Source organism: Lactuca saligna, chromosome 1 (genome assembly GCF_052625555.1).
Source record: "Lactuca saligna cultivar CGN05327 chromosome 1, ASM5262555v1, whole genome shotgun sequence".
NCBI classification, from domain to species: domain Eukaryota; kingdom Viridiplantae; phylum Streptophyta; class Magnoliopsida; order Asterales; family Asteraceae; genus Lactuca; species Lactuca saligna.
The window spans coordinates 101,791,687-101,812,529 of record NC_136417.1 but is presented as its reverse complement, the minus strand read 5'-3'; positions in this window follow the sequence as shown (position 1 = coordinate 101,812,529).

The window sequence follows — 20,843 nt, the reverse complement described above, 5'->3', positions numbered from 1 at the left end:
TTTCCGGACATCGATCCGATGCAGTGGGCAAGGCCTAATATGTGTTTATATCTTATTGTATGGTATGTGGTAGTTTGGGGGAGCTCACTAAGCTTCGTGCTTACAGTTTTCATTTTTGGTTTCAGGTACTTCCGCAAGTAAAGGGAAGAGCTCGGGATGATGGCATCGCACACACCACAGCTTCAGTTTTATTCTTGGGAGTTTTTCTTAGTTATGATGTGATACAGTTCTGATACAGTTTGTGATATGACATTTTATTATGGTTTGAAATATTTAACGTATGGGTTTTATATTATGACATTCAGTATATGATTTTAGTATTACTAAACAAAAATTTTTGGGACGTATTTTAGGGATTTTACAGTTCCAAAAATGAAGAAATATACGAAGATACAATTTGGACTTTGATCCAGCATTTCCACCACTAGAAAAATGGACAACAAATCATCCGAAAGAAAAAGTCATTGGAAATCCACAAGATGGATTTTTGACTAGAGCTCAGATTCGTGCAAAGAATGAGGTACTGAATACTCATCACGAATTTTGCATGTTTAATTTTTTCATTTTGAAAATCGAACCAAGGACAGTTAAGGTTGCAATGGAACAATCAGATTTGGTTGTTGCAATGCAATCTGAATTTGCCGAGTTCGAAAGAAAAAGGTTTGGAGGCTAATTTCTAAACCTGAAAATGTTTTGATTGTTGGATTAAAATGGATTTTCAAAAACAAAATTGACAAGGATGGAAATATTGTTCAAAATAAAGCACGATTAGTTGTTAAAAGATATTCACAACAAGAAGTCATCGACTATGAGGAAAATTTTTCCTCTGTCGCAAGGCTCAAGGCTGTTCAAATATTTTTGGCTTATGCAGCTCACAAAGATTTTGATGTCTATCAAATGAATGTGAAGTGTGCTTTTCTTAATGATGAACTCAAAGTAACAATGTATATTAAACAACCTCCAGGTTTCTTAAATGAAAAGCATCCTGATCATTTTTATATTTTAGATAAAGCAGTATATAGGTTAAAACAAGCACCAAGAGCCTGGTATGCAACTCTTACCACTTTCTTAAAATAGGCGAAATTTAAACAAGGATCAGTTGAACCCACATTATTTCGAAAGAAAGTTGCGAATCATCTAATGCTTGTTTAAATTTATGTCGATGATATTATTTTAGGCTCTGCCAACCCTTCTTTGTCTAATGAATTCGAATGTTTGATGAAAAGACAATTTGAAATGAGCATGATGGGAAAAACAATAATTTTCTTGGATTAAATATTATTCAAAGCAGAGAAGGAATTTTCATCAATCAGGAAAAATATACCAGGAATTTTCTCGAAAAGTTTGGAATGACAAATAGCACAAAGTTAAGAGTATCAATGGCGGTTGGAACAAGGCTAACACCTTTGTTAGACGCACCTGTTGCTGATCTAACTTTATACAGGAGTATGATAGGTTCATTGTTTTATCTTACAACAAGTCGACCTGATATCATATTTTTTGTATGTAATTGTGCTAGGTCTCAATCGAATCAAAGAGAACCACACTTGACTGTAGTGAAAATTATTTTTCGTTATCTCAAGGGAACAATTTCGTTCGGATTGTAGTATCCTTCAAAATCAGGATTTTTCATCCAAGCGTTTTCAGATTCAGATCTGGGAGGATGTACACTTGATCGAAAAATTACAAGTGGAGGATGTCAAATTTTGGATGGGAAGCTTGTAAGTTGGCAATCGAAAAAGAAAACTTGTGTTGCAATTTCCACTGCTGAAGCTGAGTATATTGCTACTACTGCCTGCACTTTGCAAATCATATGGATTCAAAGTCAAATGTGTGATTATGCAATCAATGTGAAAAAGATTCCATTGTATTGTGATTCACAAAGTGCTATACACATTTGTCATAATCCAGTACAACATTCGAAAACCAAACATATTTCACTTCGTTATCACTTCATAAAAGATCATTTTGAAGATGACAATATTGAAGTTCATTTTCTAAAAACGGCTGATTAGCTTGCTGATATTTTTACAAAAGCATTGGATGAAAAATCGTTTGTAAGATTTTTTTTTTTTTTTTTTTGGGGGGGGGGGGGGGGGGGGACTTGGAATGATCGAAGGAAGTTCAGTTCCAAGAGTTAAGTAATGAGAAAACAAAAGTGTCCATTTAGAGGTACTGAATAACTTTTCTACAGAATTTCATTCAGCGTTCAGAAGTTACTGTACACATTCAGCGCTTTCACACACTTCGAATTCGACATGTAGCGCAATTTGTTTTGGAGTAAACAATTTCATTAGTTTATCAAATTTTAGTTAGTTTGTCAAATATTTTTCTTTAATTAGTGTCATAGTTTTCTTTTCGAAAAATCAAAAAACCAAAAAGATTTTCTTTTGTTTAGTCTTTTAAATTTTCGAAAAATCAAAAACTCCAAAAAGATTTTATTTTTATTTTGTCTTTATATTGTTGAAAAATCAAAAACTCCAAAAAGATTTATTTTTGTCTTTATATTTTTGGAAAATCAGAAACATCAAAAAGATTTTTATTTTGTTGAGTCTTTTCTTTTTCGATAAATCAAAAACAACAAAAGTATTTTTGCTTTCATGTTGTTTGTTGTATATATTAATGATGATTCGTGTTGGGTTGATGCTTGTAGTTCTAGGGTCAGGTAATTTTTTGAAAATTTTGCACTAGTTAGGTTATCCCTAGAAGCATGTTGTTGTATGTCGACCTAAGCCTCCATTGACTCAATGTGTGTTCAACGAAAGCCTTAATGAAGTTTTTCATTACGAAAATTTCTTCCCAATCAGGCTTATATTCACATTAGTCTACTGAGCTGCCTTACTCTTCTCAAATGAGTTAAGAGTTTACTGTTTGGTCCAAAAATAAGAGAGGTACAATTCAATTCTCAAACCAATCTTTTTCATCCTAACATTCTTACACTTTCACACACAAAGACATATAGCCTCGAGATCTCTAATCAAACCAATCAGGATTTAGACATATCAAATTTTCTGTGTTAATGATCCAACATCATGAGACCGTGATGGAAGTGAAACCCACATATCGAACTCATTTTAATGAATTGACGTGGAAATATGTTCCAGACTTAACGAAACATTTTTTTCTGTATAAAATTTTGAAAATTCAAGTCATATTCAATTCTTTTGAGTGGTCTTGATCAAATATTCGAATCCCACGATATTTGTTACCCAACAGGATCCAGCACACAATTTTTTTCTTGAATATGATTTCCGTGTGAGTCTCATTTGCTTTCCAAGTCACATTACAAATTAATCCAAAGCATACTTTTCACTGACTACACTGGTCAAACAAGTAATTTTCTGTTACAATTACTCACCTTATGTTTAGGTTGATATGTAACGAAATTTTTAAGCCACCTACAAAGCCTTATAAAAGAATCCCTTCGATACTTCTATATAAGCATTCGATTGTAGTTCACGGGAAAATACACAAGTTGTTGATTATCTCTCTTGATGATTAACAAAGCAACCTTTGTCCGGGGTTTTAATGCCTTTGTGTCGAAATTTTATTTATCGACATCACGGATTCCAAAATTTTTGTTAATTTGCTTCTTATCTGATTCTTTTGGCACATTGCACTCACGAAATCCTTGATGTTCTGAGTAACACCAACTCATACTAATGATTTCGACAGTCTGGCACATGACTTCTCTTTTCATTCTAAAAGTGAAAGAGCCTTACCTCCATATCGAAGGATAGTGATGGTTACAATCCAATTGGCATAAACGAACTGTCTATTTGACAAGACGCCTTGTATTCTGTCCGGCTTTCAAGGAGATGTGACAGTTAGTATTTCAAGCATGACTACTTTATTGGAATAGTGGCGCGATTTTCAAGGTGCCAAGTCGGATCTCATATAATGTTGATCCCGCTTCACATTCAAATTTCAGGGTTACATATAAAAGGGGGTTCAAGGGTTCTTTATTAGTTTAGGATTTCAAAAGAAAAATCCCAAATTGTCTTAGAAATCTTTACTTGTTCTCCAAAGCTTCAAACCCTAATCATGGCGAATCCTACTGATGTTGTTGCTCCATCCCAGACCACTGATGATGCTTCTTCTCAACCAATCATGAAGATTCAAAGCACTAACTATCAAGTCGAGGGGGATGTTTCTTTGTACCCAGAAGAAATCAAGATGTTGATCGTGGCTTTCAAGAATTATATCTTGTTTACTGTTGTGTTCAATTTGTTTGTTGTTCCATTATCCTGGCTTTCATTAGCAAGATCTACTGCAAACTATAGTAAAGTGATGGATGTTACGACCTTCAATTTGGTGAATGAAAAAAAAATGTAACGACGTGAATTTTCAAAACAAAATTTTCATTTTTAATCATATAATCTTCATAATACATTTCATAAAACATCATTTATTTAGTTTACAAAACATAACTCTGTGTTTAATCAATTAATAATTCAGGATCCTCGAAACATAATTCTTAGTCTGGTGTGTACAATCAAGCCTGTGCTGTCCTGCGATCCTGAGAAAAACCTGAAACACATATCACGTAACACGGTAAGCACGAAGTTTAGTGACTTCCCCAAAATACCACACGCACATATTAGCCACTCGAGCGTATAACTCTAGAAGACCTTCCGGCCCTACCCATGATGACCTTCAGGTCCTACTCTGTCGACCTTCCGGCCTAAATCTGTTTACCTTCATATCATACTCTGTTGACCTTCTGGACCAAATCTGTTGACCTTCCGATCCAACTCTGTTGACTTTCCGGTCCAAATCTGTTAACCTTCCGGTCCTACTCTGTTGACCCTCCTACCCAACTCTGTTGACCTTCCGGTCCAAACCCTGTCGACCTTCCGGTCCATACCAGGCAAACACATAGCATAGCATATCACATAAAACATGTATCACATATCGCGTATAAGCACATAAGACCTTCTGGTCACACATAATTACCACTCTCGGTAAAGTATAGTGAGAAGACTCACCTCGGCTAGCAGGTGACCAACAAGCACTCGGAAATTTTGGACTAGCCTCTGCCTAACATATAAGACAAGCATTTCAATCATTATCTACTTCATTACTCATTTACTCCATAAGTGCTCTGTTTCCCCTTCTTTTACCCTTGGGATAGGTAAAAGCCTATTTTACCCCTCCTTGGTCTCTCCTGCCCCTTATTGACCCGCTCGGGAAGTCAACAGAAAACCAGACTGAGTTAACAGTCAAGGTTAACCTCACTCGCCGAGTCCACTCGTATTCTCCACTTTCTTCTTAGGGTTCACTCAGCTCGCTGGGTTGAATCCTAACTTGATGAGCTAACACAGGGTCAAGGCTACAAGGTCAATCCCTCTATGACTCATCGAGCCATCCCATGGACTCGGCGACTAGCTCCATCAGATTTCTCATTCGGCCATCTGAGGTCAGATCTGTAACTCTAACTCATAGATCTGACCTCCTAATACTCAAAAGTCACATAAAGGTCCTATCTTGATGTCCATGCATAGCATATTTCGCTCTATATGCCATTTAGACTCCATTAAAGCTTCCTAACTTCAAATCCTCATGTTTGCACAACAATGGCTTCCTACTTTCTGACTCTCTGGATCTTACAAGGTCCAGATCTATGGCATACTCAGAAGAGGGTGTTTGATGCACCCAAAACCCCACCAAAGGTTATATGAGCCCTAATTTCTCTTACTCAAAGGATCTACTCAATAAAACAGGAAAGGTAAGGACTTCATACCTTGATATGAAGCTGAAGATAAGGATGAAAAAGATCCAGAAGCTCTCTTCTTGATCCTTGCAACACCCTTGATCTTCTCCCCTAGGAATGACCTCCAATGAGCCTCTTTCCCTCTCTTGCTCACCAATGACTCTACGGTTTCTCTAAAGTGACAAATGTCACTGATGGGGGGTGTCAAGGAGGCTATAAGTGCCTTTAAATAGGCCCATTCCCGAGAGAATTAGGGTTTCTGCCAACAGCGCTGACTCGGCGAGTCATCTCTCTGACTTGTCGAGTCCAATTATTAACCACGTCACTAAGTCGTGACCCTACTCGATGAGTTGAGGCACCAACTCATCGAGTCCCTCTAAAATCCTTGAATTAAATACTTAAAACAATATACCTGGTAAACCGGATGTTACAATTCTCCCCCACTTGAATTAGATTCCGCCCTCGAAAACCACATTCAAACTTAATCCAATAACCCGAATGGCATTACAGAAAGGATCTCATAACGCACCGATATCTTTTTTCCATGGACACCTAAATCCACACATTAATTCCCAAGTCCAGAACAAAACGAACGCTTCTGCCGCTAAGATACCCCTTTCTGGCTTCCCCAAAATTTGGACACTCTAGTGGCCTGGCCCGCCGCCAGACGGCCCACTCAAGCTATTACCATGTTATCCGCTCCTCGAACATCAGACCCTGGTAACTCACTACTCCTCTGGTTCTTACAAGACAAAATCCAACAATCGGCTACTAATCTCTCACCCAAACATATCAAACATTCTGAATCACGCCCCAAGGAACTAAAGGGTTCAACATCTTGTTCTCAGACACAAGAAGAATAATCATGCTCGCTCAAAAGTCCTCAAACATCTAAAAATCGTAATCCTCCAGTTTCTCCCAGATATCTCTTTTGTCATTTAGCACCTAGTCTATTCTCGACCCCACAACTGGACCTCCAAAGTTTACCCACTACATGCCTCAAAATGTCTCGCCGCTTTCCCTCCTATAACAACTATCTCGGACCATTTTGACACACAAGTCACGAAATTCTTTTTACCCCAAGCGAATACTACAATCCCAACTGAAGATCGACTCACCCCAGACCTATGTTGTGTACTTCTCATTAGTTCCATGCATCTCGCGGTACCTCCCGAACAAAGCACTGACCTACAACGGTCTAAGACATCATATGACAACCAATACCCTTCAACAGGGAACCTCTCTCTGAATCCGGAATCTCATCTCGCCTACCCAACGCACCACCAAAGGCAAACTCAAACTTGAGTGTCTGGTCCGACCCAGAATTGGAACCACTCATCCCATTCAACCACTCAACTCTTGACTCATGAACCACAGCCCATGTGTACCTCACTTTATCTAATTCCTTCTGATTACAATGCCCATACCCTACTCAGAATATAACGATTCCCAATCATAGAGGAGACCCCAGTGTCTTTCCTGATCTAGCCATTAGGCTCCCGAATACTTAATCCAATAAGGCTACTCAAGCCTAAGAACTCTCCTACATCATGCACTGATTAATGAATATTGCGGCTTCCCACGGCACCGCGAAGCCCTCTCACTCACTAGTGAGTACTACGGCTCCCCGCAGTATCACGACACCCTCTTACTGATTGTTGAAAGCTACGGCACCCCGTAGTTTTCACAACATTCTCCCTCTGTTTGGCAAATACAACACTCCCTGCAGCATCGCCACACTATCTCGCTATCTGGTGAATACTACAGCTCCCTGTAGTATCACCACACCCCTTGCACTAACTCATGGAAACTGCAGCTCCCCGCAGTCTTACAGCACTTGCTCTTACCACTTCACAATCTCATTCTCAGGATGATTCCCTACTGGGTCCACTTACTCATGCTCTGCGGACCAACATAGATAGGTGTGCTCACACTTATCCAAATTATGCATCACAATTTCTGATGGAAACTGTCACGACCAAACCCTTTTTCTCACTAGAATCCATATTCTTAAATAACCTCACTTGCTGCCATTAGCCGAAGGGCTCCCACTGGAACCATAGGTACTTGATACACCACTTGCTGTCTCAAACTCAAGACCCCAATTAATCCAAAATTTAAGGCATTAAGCTCGGATATCTCGATACACCATTACAGAACCTCACGATGACTTGCCTCAGCCACTGATCTCCTACTTACAACATCAAACTCTAATACGCAATGCATCCCTGCATAATTCTTTCCACTACTGATCTTCCTGTCACACAACCCGAAATTTCAGAATGTTCCAATTCTTAATTTGAAACACGGAGAAATGGTCAATGACTCAGAAAATGTTGATGACAATCCAAAACTCGCTCCTATAATGCTCAGAACTCATGCGAGCATACTCATAACTACGTGGAAGTTGGCTGCTTAATCAACTCTGCCCTTCCCCACTGTATATACTAGCCCATATGTTGCACCAAAAATTCTCAATCGCCAAACTAACCTTACGAGCCAACTCCCTCGAATTCACCATTATAACCTTGAAGAATTCCTAACCACCACAAGGTCTACGACCAATATCCACCTTCCGTGGAGACACTCATCCTTTCTCGAACACGCACAACATGCATTACCTTGCTATGCACCTCACCTCGACCAACAATAAACCTTGTCTCATGAATTCGTTCTGCAGGTCTCTATATCCAGTTCTCTAACCGCTCTTGAACAAATCTCTAATCTCGTCAATAAAATACTCAGTTCTCCCCTACTTAGGGTTCGACCCATCACCGATTGGCGCATTAACAATCCATCCCACAGACTTTTTCTACCAGTAACATCGCACCTACTCTTGGAAGGTGCTATGCAATGCTCGATGATCTCCCCGATAGAGATCAAGCAACTCCAATACCCTGAATCTCAGATGAAATCCTCAGAAACTTCTCATCATGACTGCCTCTAGTCTTTCAAAATTTCATACCATCCCACTACCGGACATCTCACTGTCCAGTAGTAACCTCGACTCTTAGTCTAGAAATAATGAATTATCATACTCCTCATCCTTGACTCTTCAACCAATGTTCCATCACATGAGTTATCATAAGAGCAGAGGCCTCATTTCCACACTCAATACCCATCATGGACAATAAGAGCCACCGCCCCGATATACTCCTCTTGATCGTCTATCGCTGCAGCTAACACGTTACCTACTATACTTAAACAGAGTATATCCTTGTCCTTGACTAACTCAGTCCCCACTGGCAACCTACTCATACTATATCATTACCACTCAGCAGATATACAACCCAAATACTCTAGTGGAAGATCGCCATCAAAGCTAACCCGCAGGGTTTACTCCCAAACTCAGAAAATAAAATCTCATCACCTCTTATGTTTCCCACAGGAAATGGAAATGGCACCACTCAGGTCATAGAAGGCGACATCTCCACTATCAGCTGATTGCTCAACTCAAGCTGCAATGCTCCATAAATGCAATCTCTAATCATCCTTGAGTCTTGCAACTTCATCTGACATCTCACCAAAAATACCTTGGAATTATCTCGACTTTCCTCACAGGGGATGCTTCTTTGAAACTCTTTCAACATGGCCCTCTGGCCTCATACTTTATCACATTCGATCTCCACCTAATCAATCATGATGAGATAACAGGAAAAGCACAAGCATTATCTGCTACGAATCATGGAACTCGAGCCATGACATCATCTCTCGATCTGCTACTTAAAAACTTTGGAATACTCCATGCATCGAGTATGGGTCCTCTGCTTTCCGTAGTATGGGCCCATACTACCATCCTCATCTACCCATACTTTATACATGGACCATTCCAGAGCTCTTAAGTAGCTGCTCAACTTTCTGAATCACTAATCCCGTCACGCGTGCTCGCTCCCCAGCGAAATGCTCTACTCTGTCAGCACACTAATCTGACCATGTTCACGCCCTAAGCTCTTCCTAGGTCCTCACGCTTCACCGCCATCAGCTGCTGAAGAACTCCTAATGATGCCATCCATCTACCTCCTGAATATCGTCATATTCACTTGGTAGTCGACTCCCGTCACCGAGAGTTCCACAAAGCACGAAGCAAGCAACATTCGGTCATCGAATAATCTCTACTAGCACGTAAAACCCCTCTAGGCTATTATCCTACTTGCTCTCCTCATACTGGTAGGATATTACTGAATTCAAGCAAATTCACCCCACGCGGGCATCTGACTACCCTCTCAGTATACTCTACAAATTCTCATCTAAGTATCTCTCTTAGATTACTCCTCTACTCAAATCCCTCTCTAAAAAGGATTCATGTTGGATACTCTTACTCAGCACATACTCGAAAGCACATCACAAATAACAGCAACTCCTAGGCTAAGGCATCACAAATTAGGCCACTCTAGTCCTAAAATATGAAATACCTAGCCTATCTCTAGCATGCATAATATCTCAGATCATATCTAATAAATATCTTAAACTACAAAAGTAAGGGTATTTTGGGAAATCACCATTCGGGATCTGGCTGATTGTACACACTGCTCTTTCTCGTATTCTCTTAGAAACTTTTGTTCGCTTTAGAAAAATCATTTCTTTGAAATTTTTTCTCAAATCCTCAGTTTGTGTTAGATTTACCCGAAGGTGCATCCGAATCCCTCAAGCCAAGACTCTAATACCAACTTGTAATGACGTGAATTTTCAAAACTAATTTTTCATTTTTAATCATATAATCTTCATAATACATTTCATATAACATCATTTATTTAGTTTACAAAACATAACTCCGTGTTTAATCAATTAATAATCCAGGATCCTCAAAACATAATTCTTTCTCTGGTGTGTACAATCAAGCCGGTGCCGTCCCACGATCCTGGGAAAAACCTGAAAAACATATCACATAACACGATAAGCACAAAGCTTAGTGAGTTCCCCAAAATACCACATGCACATATTAGCCACTCGAGGCTATAACTCTGGTATACCTTTCGGCCCTACCCATGATAACCTTCCGGTCCTACTCTGTTGACCTTATGGCCCAACTCTGTTGACCTTCCGGTCCTACTATGTTGACCTTCCGGTCCTACTTTGTTGACCTTTCGGCCCAACCCTGTTGACCTTCCGGTCCTACGCTGTTGACCTTCCGGTCCAAACCCTGTTGACCTTCCGGTCCATACCAGGCAAACACATAGCATAGCATATCACATAAAACATGTATCACATATCGCGTATAAGCACATAAGACTTTCCGGTCACACATAATTACCACTCTAGGTAAAGTATAGTGAGAAGACTCACCTCGGCTAGCAGGTAACCGACAAGCACTCAGAAATCTTGGACTAGCCTCCACCTAACACATAAGACAAGCATTTCAATCATTATCCGCTTTATTACTGATTTACTCCTTAAGTGCTCTTTTTCCCTTTCTTACCCTCAGGATAGGTAAAAGCCTATTTTACCCCTCCTTGGTCTCTCCTGCCGCTTATTGACCCGCTCAGGAAGTCAACAGAAAACCAGACCGAGTCAACAGTCAAGGTTGACCTCACTCATCGAGTCCACTCGTATTCTCCACGTTCTTCCTAGGGTTCACTCAGCTCACTAGGTTGACTCCCAACTCGATGAGCTAACATTAGCTCAAGGCTACAAGGTTAATCCCTCTATAACTCGTCGAGCGATCCCATGGATTCGGCAAGTAGCTCCATCACATTTCTCATTCAGCCATCTGAGGTCAGATCTGTAACTCTAACACATAGACCTGACCTCCTAATACTCGAAAGTCACATAAAGGTCCGATCTTTATATCCATGCATAGCATATTTCGCTCTATATGCCATTTAGACTCCATTAAAGCTTCCTAACTTCAAATCATCATGTTTGCACAACAATGGCTTCCTACTTTCTAACTCTCTTGAGCTTACAAGGTCCAGATCTATGGCATACTCAGAAGAGGGGGTTTGATGCACCCAACACCCCACTAAAAGTGATATGATCCCTAATTTCTCATACTCAAATAATCTATTCAATAAAACAGGAAATGTAAGGACTTCATACTTGATCTAAAGTTGAAGATGGGGATGAAATAGATCCAGAAGCTCTCTTCTTGATACTTGCAACACCCGTTATCTTCTCCCCCACGGAATGACCTCGAATGAGCCTATTTCTCTCTCTTGCTCACCAATGAATCTAGTGTTTCTCTCACGTGACGTATGGAACTGATGGGGGTGTCAAGGAGGCTATAAGTACCTTTAAATAGGCCCAGGCCCAAGAGAATTAGGGTTTCTGGCAACAACGCTGATTCGGCTAGTAATCTCTCCGACTCGTCGAATCCGTTCATTAACAACGTCACTAAGTCGCGACCCCACTCGACGAGTTGAAGCACCAACTCGTCGAGTCCTTCCAAAATCCTTGAATTAAATACTTAAAACAATATACCTGGTAAATCGGATGTTACAGAAGATCCGTCTTACCAAGAAGCTTTTCTGTCAATTTCTTCGTGTTCCCAATTCTCCACCCTACACTGATCTTTCTTATGCTCAAATTATTTACATTTTCAACGAGATGGGTCATCAACCCCCACACACTAATATCAGTGATTTCAAGAAGTCAAGTCTTCCAACTATTTGGAATTTTTCTTCGATGCTTGACTGGTCGAAGTGTTGGTCTTGATAAAGGAAGGATGGAGGTATATATCATGGTTACATTGTGCTTGACTATTATAATCAAATGTGGAAGGAATTCCAGAAAAAAAGTGTGGAAATTACGAATGTGGTCCAAGGAATCTCTTGTGCCAGATATTGGAGTCTCATTCTTCAGTATGTCTATGCTAAAGAAGGAATTGAAGTGCCTGCTGATGAAGAGAAAGCTAAGTTCTTGAAGTATCATTTTCCAAAGGAGGTGAAAGATGATGCATAACTTTTTCCTAACATTGCAAGGACTACTGATGTAATGTTGAAACGTGTTGATTCGGTGAATCCAGTGTTACTGGAGTATTTGAAGTCTGTTAATCATGATGTTCAAACAGGAGTGTTATTTTCAAAAACAGATGAAGGTCCTTCCAAAAAAGTCTCGAAAATCCAAGAAAGATTTTAAGTCTATTCCTGAGAAGCCAATACAAGAACTCAAACCTAAGAAACCTTTGAAGAAACAATCTAATGAAGAGGAGCATGTTTCATTAGCAAAGACAATGGTTATTGAGCCTAATGTTGTTGAGATTGAAAAAGAAGTAATTCCATCAAAGATTGGAGTTTATAAACGAATCAAGAAAAAATGTCATGGTTCATGAAAGTCGATGGAAAGGTCATCTAGTTTTTCTCCGAAAATTGTCTGCAAACCTCATGTGACACGGCAAGGAGTGATTATTCGTGAAGTTCAAGCTCCAGTCTCTCCGTTGTCAAAGAAATGAATTGTTGAGGATATGGTGAAGAATATTTCCAAAAAGATTAAAAAGAGGAAATTGGTTCTTCAAAAAGAATCATTTAATGATTACAAAGTTCCTGAAACTCCTCAAGTTAATCTTTCCAATCTAGTTTCGACTTCTGATAAGACTGAAGTCATACCACCTGAAGTTTCATTACCCAAGTCAGTTCCTGAGAAGGTTCGAACTTCAGACATCACTACACACGTATCTGATACGGGTTTAAATGTCAATATGGGTGAAGGGGATTCGACTAAGGAGCTTCCAGTATCAACATAAGGTATTCCTGAACACTCAACTATGGATTCATCTGTTTCTTTACCACCCTTTATAATACCTGTTTCAAACACTACCAATTCACCCACTTTTGAACATGTTACCAATCATCCATTTACTACTCTTTTCTCATCCTAATCCACTGATCCACCCAAAACTGTTGATGAACCTGAAGCTGATACTGGCGAAGGAGGATTTGGAGGAACTTTTGAGGAAGTCGAGTTTGATCCTAAGGAAGAGGACATTCCAGATCACATGTTGATGTTTGGAAAAAAATTTAAGATTCTGAATAAGAAGTTGAATGCAATTCTTTAGTCTCAAGCCGATATAGGGAGAAGTTAGTCTGTGTCTTGTGTTGAAATTGATATGATGTTAAAATCTTCCAAAGCCAAGTTGTTTGATAAATATTCTGGGATAATTCAAGAAACTGAGTCTCGAATTATGAAGAAGGTGGATCATAATGATAAGAATAATGAGCTAAGGGTGAAGTCTCAATCTTAGAATTTTGTGGGAGAAGTTACAAAGTTCAAGCGTATGGCTAAAGAACGACATGTGTTGTTTGTGCAAGATGTAAAGAAAGTTTGAAAAGATGTAAATTTCAAAATTCAAGAACTAAGAGAAGATATGGTGTAAGAAATAGCAGTTGTACAACAAGATTATGCATTGAATCAGCAAGTTGACATTATTGTTGATTTGGTAACAAAGTTCATCAACTTGTATGAGAAGTTGAGTCCACAAATTACTCAACTTTCAACTCAGGAAACTCAGAGTTTAGTTGAGATCACTTCTCAGTTAAAAGATTTGAAGACTTTAATCTTGAAGTCTACTTCTTCTTCGTTGGTTACCCCAGAGTTCTTGTCTCAGAAGTTTACACAGTTTGAAGCCATTCTGCATAAACAATTGGCCCCTTTGTAAAAAATTTCGAATATTTTGCCAATAGATGCCCCGCCTGTTGTCACGGGGGTGCAAAGGGGGGAAAGGAAGGTTTGTCAAAGTTCGCACGAAGAAGTGAAGGTTGTTGGAAAATTTTTTCCAACGAAAATTCCAACAACAAAGCCAATTGTTTCGACAGCTGGTCCGGTGAGTTCGACAGTGGTAACTACAAAGCCAATCACCAAAGGCATAGTGATTCGGTCTTCTGCTGAAGGGGGAAGTAGTTCAAAACCTAAGGATGTTGTTGAAAATCCTAGGAATCAAGACAAAGGGAAAACGATTATTGTTGAGAAATCGAAAGAAGCAAAGATAGCCGAAGTTGAAGTTGAAATGGAGAAGCAAAGGGTGATACAAAGTATTATGAGACTTAGTGAAAGTGATCCACCTAGAATGGATAAGGGAGATCCAAGCAAGCATTACAATTATGAAACTATCGAAGTGAAAGTTGCATTTAACCATATGTATTCTTTTCAGAAGAAGCCCAAGCAAAGCTATATGGTTACTAACACTGATATGTGTCAACTTGATTTTCCAGTAAATGAGATGATGTTTATCATGGCTCAGTACAAGATTGATGAAAAGTTTGATAACGATGATGATTATACTCATATGAAACTAAGGTTTCGTGATGTGCTTGGAAAAGATCTAGAAGATATATGGTCATTGGTGAAAATCAAGAAGGTTGTGAGCACAACGAAAGATGTGTTGTTCGAAAATATGATACAATATTTTCGGTATCATGTTTTTCAAAAATATGATACAAAATTTTCCACTAATGAACTTGTATGATCTTATACAAGTTGCATTACTTTTGAAAGACAACAGATCTAGAAGTTTTTAGACTTAGCCTTGCTCACATCAAAATATTCATAGATAATTACTATGAGTGTTTGGCTTTGACTGATGTGGAGTTGGCTACAACAATGGGGAATGAAGTAAATGTTCCTATGGAAGTTTTGAATACCCAAGTAGAGTTGAAGAGATATCCCGATGGGGAAATTTGCTTAAAACCTTTTGGATTGGTGTTTGCTGGAAAAGACAAGAACGACAAAGCAAAAAGGTTTTTATTTCAAGCATGTGAAGTGGAAAGATATTCCATGTCCCAATATACGAACTTTATTGTTTGTATGAAGAATTGCTCAAAGAATAATCAAGGGGATAAAAAGGAGTTGAAGAAGATCTTGTCGTGGTATACTGAGATTCGAAGAGTGATGCTTTTTGCTGCACAGATTCTCTCACCTTGAGAAGTTCGACATGATTGTAAAGGGGGAGATTGTAGGGTCGAAATATCTTATAATATATCGAAATTTGTGTAATAGTTTATTTTGTATGTATTTGCTAAGGTGTCTTAGTTGTCGAAGCCTAATGTCTATGCTTTAGTATTTTTTATACTTCCAGTGTCCTATAAATAGGAGTTGAACATAGAATTGATAGGTAGAGAGTTTTTCACAAACTTGCTTCTAGTCATTTTTTGTACTCTTGTTCGTGAAAGTAATATGCCAGATCTTATTACTCCTTGTGTTCATATTACGTTGATTACTCTGATTCGATTTTTGTACTCGATTAAACACTTCTCTAACAATATTTATAACTGAGTTGTTCAACCAATCAATCTCATGGCATACGCAGAAAGAAATATGAGGGTTGCATAGTTTCTTTAAGGGTTGAACTACTAAAAAAACTCATTTTTTACGACAATTTCCGTCATAAAATCCATCACTAAAAGGGTTTCACTGGCATTTACACAAAATTTCCACTTATTAGGACATTGTGATGAATTTTCAGTAGATTCGTGACGGATTTTCAACGGATATGTGATGGCTTTCTGATAGATTTTAACAAATTCAAACTAAATTTTTGCATTTGACGTTAAAATTTAAAGGATTGCTAGTGCCATCCGAGAACACTAAGTAGTTTCCCCCATTTACCAGTCTAGTTAATTTTGACTTTATTACTCATATTAAAAAATAAATTAAAAAAAAGATCAAGTGACAATCTTATACAGCTATGTAGCTTTTTTTGGTTTAATTTTTTTCAAAAATTATTGGATTTCGATAGCTCTGAATGACAGATAATGATAGATAAGGTCGTTAGAAGAACATAATCAAATCATTTTTCTATTGATATTCAAAATGGTTACATGGTTAATACAATAAAACACATCAGAAAAAGTAGTGAAAGAAGCGAAAGAACGGAATTCGGTATCATACCTACGACTAATTTAATTTCATATAGAGCATGATAAGGGGCAAAACTAGGGTCGTAAACAAACTAAATGAACACAAATGAGACTCGTTCATGTTTATTTGTTTATATTGAACCGAACTAACAAACGGACACAAACTATAAACAAATATATTTTCTTGTTTGTGTTTGTTTGTTTATAGATCATATTGTCTGTGTTTGTTTATTAATATGTCAAACAAATATAAATAACATAAATATTCAAACATATAACCATAAATAATTAAATGAATTAACGTAAATGGTAGAATACAAAACATTCAAAATTAAGAAAGAACCTTAATCGAAATAGATTCCCGAAAAAAAGTGAATGAAAATTCATAAACAAACATAAACGAACGTATTTGAACAACGAGAGCATTCTTCATATTAGTATGTTTAATTAAAAAATAATAAAATCATATTCATGTTTGGTTGTTTATATATCAAATGAACATACACGAGCATTTTGCTAAAGTGTATATAAACCTGTCATCGTTTGGTTCATTTACATCTCTAGGTAAAAGTAGTGAAAAAAAAATGTTGATATGCTAAGAAAACAGCCATTAACTAAATATAGTTTCTTTTCTCATTACATGCAACAAGAATTTGAAGAATTCATCTAAAAGATTATAAAATTAACCGTTAAAGCTTTGTCTGATCTAAAGACATAGACATGATGCCCAAAACTAATGCACGATTTGGGGTAAATTATTGAGGTTTGGTCGAAGACAAAAACACCATTTGTAAAACGAGCTCAAGCGAATAATAATTATAACAAACAAAGAAAAAAAACAAGTGGGGGAATACTTAATTGAGATATTGACAAAAAAAACTTACTAAAAAGTAACCCTTAGTGCATAATTATCAGGTTAATTTAACATTTGTATGTTTGTGCAACAACTCCATGTTCTTGGGCTCAAGTCTCTCTCTCTCTCTCTCTATATATATATATATATATATATATATATATATATATATATATATATATATATATATATATATATAAAATAAAAGGAAAAATCCAAAAATTTGTTTTTTAATTATTATTTTCGGAACTTTAATTACCTAAAAATAATAAAAAAAAATTACCATTTTTTTTAAATACGTGAAATATTCTAATAGAATATTACACTGTAAATATTCTAATGTAATTTTTAGATTATTAGAATATTCTACTAGATTTGTCAGATATGTAGAATATTATAATATTCTAGTAGAATATGTAAAAAGAGATATTTTATTTTTGTTTTTTTTGGTATTTTTTTAATTTCTTTTTTGGAAAATATAAATTCCGAAAATAATATTTGAAAAAAAATTAAAAAATTTACAATTATTTTTTATTTTTAAAAATGTTTTTTTTTATCTACCAAATGAGTGAATAGGATTGCGTCTTACGGTCTAACAAAATTAGGTTGACTCACATGGACCTAACCCTATATATATATATATATATATATATATATATATATATATATATATATATATATATATATATATATATAGAGAGAGAGAGAGAGAGAGACAGAGACAGAGAGAGAGAAAGAGAGTTATGTTCAAGTATTCTAACTAATTAATGTGCGAATATCATATGCTATGAAAATGATAAAGAAAATATGTTATTTGATAATATAAATACGTTCAATCTTACATAACTATTGTCATTAACACACATTCTCACTAATTAAATCGTCTATAAGGTTATTATACACCTATTATTATTATTCTCATTTCTGTCAGATACACTTATTATTATTATTCTCATTTCTATCAGAATGTTGTCAGAATGTTTTATTGGGTCGTATTAAGTCATAATGAAAATAAGTGAAAAACGATGTGTGAGTAAAAAAATAAATAATAATAATTAGCGATAATACATGAAAAGTACGATATTTTTGTATGGTTGAACGTATTCGCATTGCTAAAACACTTATTCTCTTACTAATTCTCATAGTATACGATATCCACACAATAATTAGTTAGGATAGAATACCGTAAGCCTATATATATATATACATATATATATATATATATATATATATATATATATATATATATATATATATATATATATATATATATATATATACATACAGAGAGAGAGAGAAAGAAAGAGAGGTAACTTCTTTTAAGAACTTAAATACTTGTAGTATCTTGAGAGGTTCTAATCCATTCATCATTTTTCATAACAAAAAACACCCTTAAACTCATAGACCATCCAATCTATGGTCCAAAAAAAGATTTGATGTTTTTTCTTTAAATGTGCATATATGCACATCTAAATATGCATGCATGTATATTTATGGTTTCTATGTTTTTTTTTTTTTTTTTTTTTTTTAATGTTTTCAAGTTGTAATTCTCTTGAATGCTGCTATTAGAGTCTCATTATTGTGTTGTTTTTCAAAAATTTTGAAAAAAAAAACACAAGTGTATATATATATATATATATATATATATATATATATATATATATATATATATATATATATATATATATATATATATATATATATATATATATAAGGGATAGTTCTTGTAAAAACACCAATTATTGTAAGAACATGAGGACATTTTACAACCATTAGATTAATTAAATAGATGGTTAGGATAATTAAGTATTTTCCTTTTAAAAAAAGAAAAAAAACAAAGTGGAAAATACAACAAATTAGCTAATCACGGTGCCGGGAGGGCCGTTGGGTAAATAACTCGGTTAAGTAAATTAGGAAAAGGGTTTTCTGTTCGTTGTTTTCGCCAGTGAATCCGTCTTCCAAATTTGTACGCATCTTCCATATTTTGTTGAAGATCTTATCCGATTTCAACGTTGAATGCGATTATGGTGAAGCTGATTCGCTAGGTGAATATAAAAAATAGTTGATTGTTTAACATATCACAAAATGAGGACTCTTCGATCAAAGTCAAAAATGAAGGGCAACAAGTTCAGCAACACCTTTGAAGAAGCTATTAACATTGATGACGACGATTTCGTGAACATTCATTCAGTTATGGCTCATTGATGTTCAAATACAACTGTAAATTAGTTTTTGTTTTGAATACGACACCTGTTTGCTTTGCTTTTTAAAAACAAATATAATATGCGTAAAATAGTTAGAAATGTAGATACATAATGTTTGTAGTTAGTTTCTTTGTTGAAGATGACGATTCACGTATTCTAATTTTTGTTGTTGATTTCTTTAGGGTTTTGTTGAAGATGACGAGTGTTATACTTGTGTGTTTGAAGTTTTGTGTCTTGTTAATAATGATATTATAATCGTAATACAGTTAAGAATGTTGGTGTGGTTGTATCATGGAATCTAATTAGAAGGATGTCTAGTTTTTCAAGTGTTTTATATATTAAATAATAAATAGTCTAATTTTTTAACAGTTTTTCATTGTCACATGTTGCAGGAGGTTCTAGTGTGGTGATGCTTAGTAGGCAACCATTAGCAAAGAAGAAGGTGAAAACGCGTTTTCAAAAAGGTACTTCTTCAGTAAGTGATGTTGTGTTAGATTTGTATTTGATTGACTGCGTGATGTTGTCTTGTTTTTTATGTGAGGAATATTATATGATTAGCAACATGTTTTCAATATTGAACACATTGTATAATATTTTAATAGAAAGTATATATTAGTACTAAAATGTTCTTATATGAATATACAGTATGTGTCAAAGTATGCAATGCTTCCACATGTATTCAGTATTGAAAACATTTGGATATTGAATACATTATGTAAGAATTCAATACATCATATATTTCTTGGATTAAATATTCTGAACTGAAGTTTTATCATCAGTGTTATGGTTTGTGTTATTGTGTATTACTTCAAAATAAAAGCATTCTAAAAAAATAATGAGCATTGTGTATTAAGTTATTAATATCTTAAGTTATTAATATCAGAATGCATTGTGCATTTTAATAGTTTAATTTAGTATTCCATACAGATTACATTACTTATGTAATGCTTCAATACATAATGCACAATATGTGTGGTAGTGTGCAATGCTTCCACATGGATTCAATATTGAAAAGATTTTGATATTGAATAGGTTATGTAATAATTCAATTCATCGTATATTTCTTGGATAAAATACTCTGCACTGAAAACATATAAAAAACAAATATTCATGATTTTTATTGGTGTAGTATTATCCCAATCATGCATTGAATCTTGACATGACTAACATTATTTGATTAACACATTATGTGTGTTAGTATGTAATATTTTGTAATATTATGTTAAGGTTCGATTTAGTATTCAATAAAGAACACATTATGTAATCATTCAATACATCATATATTA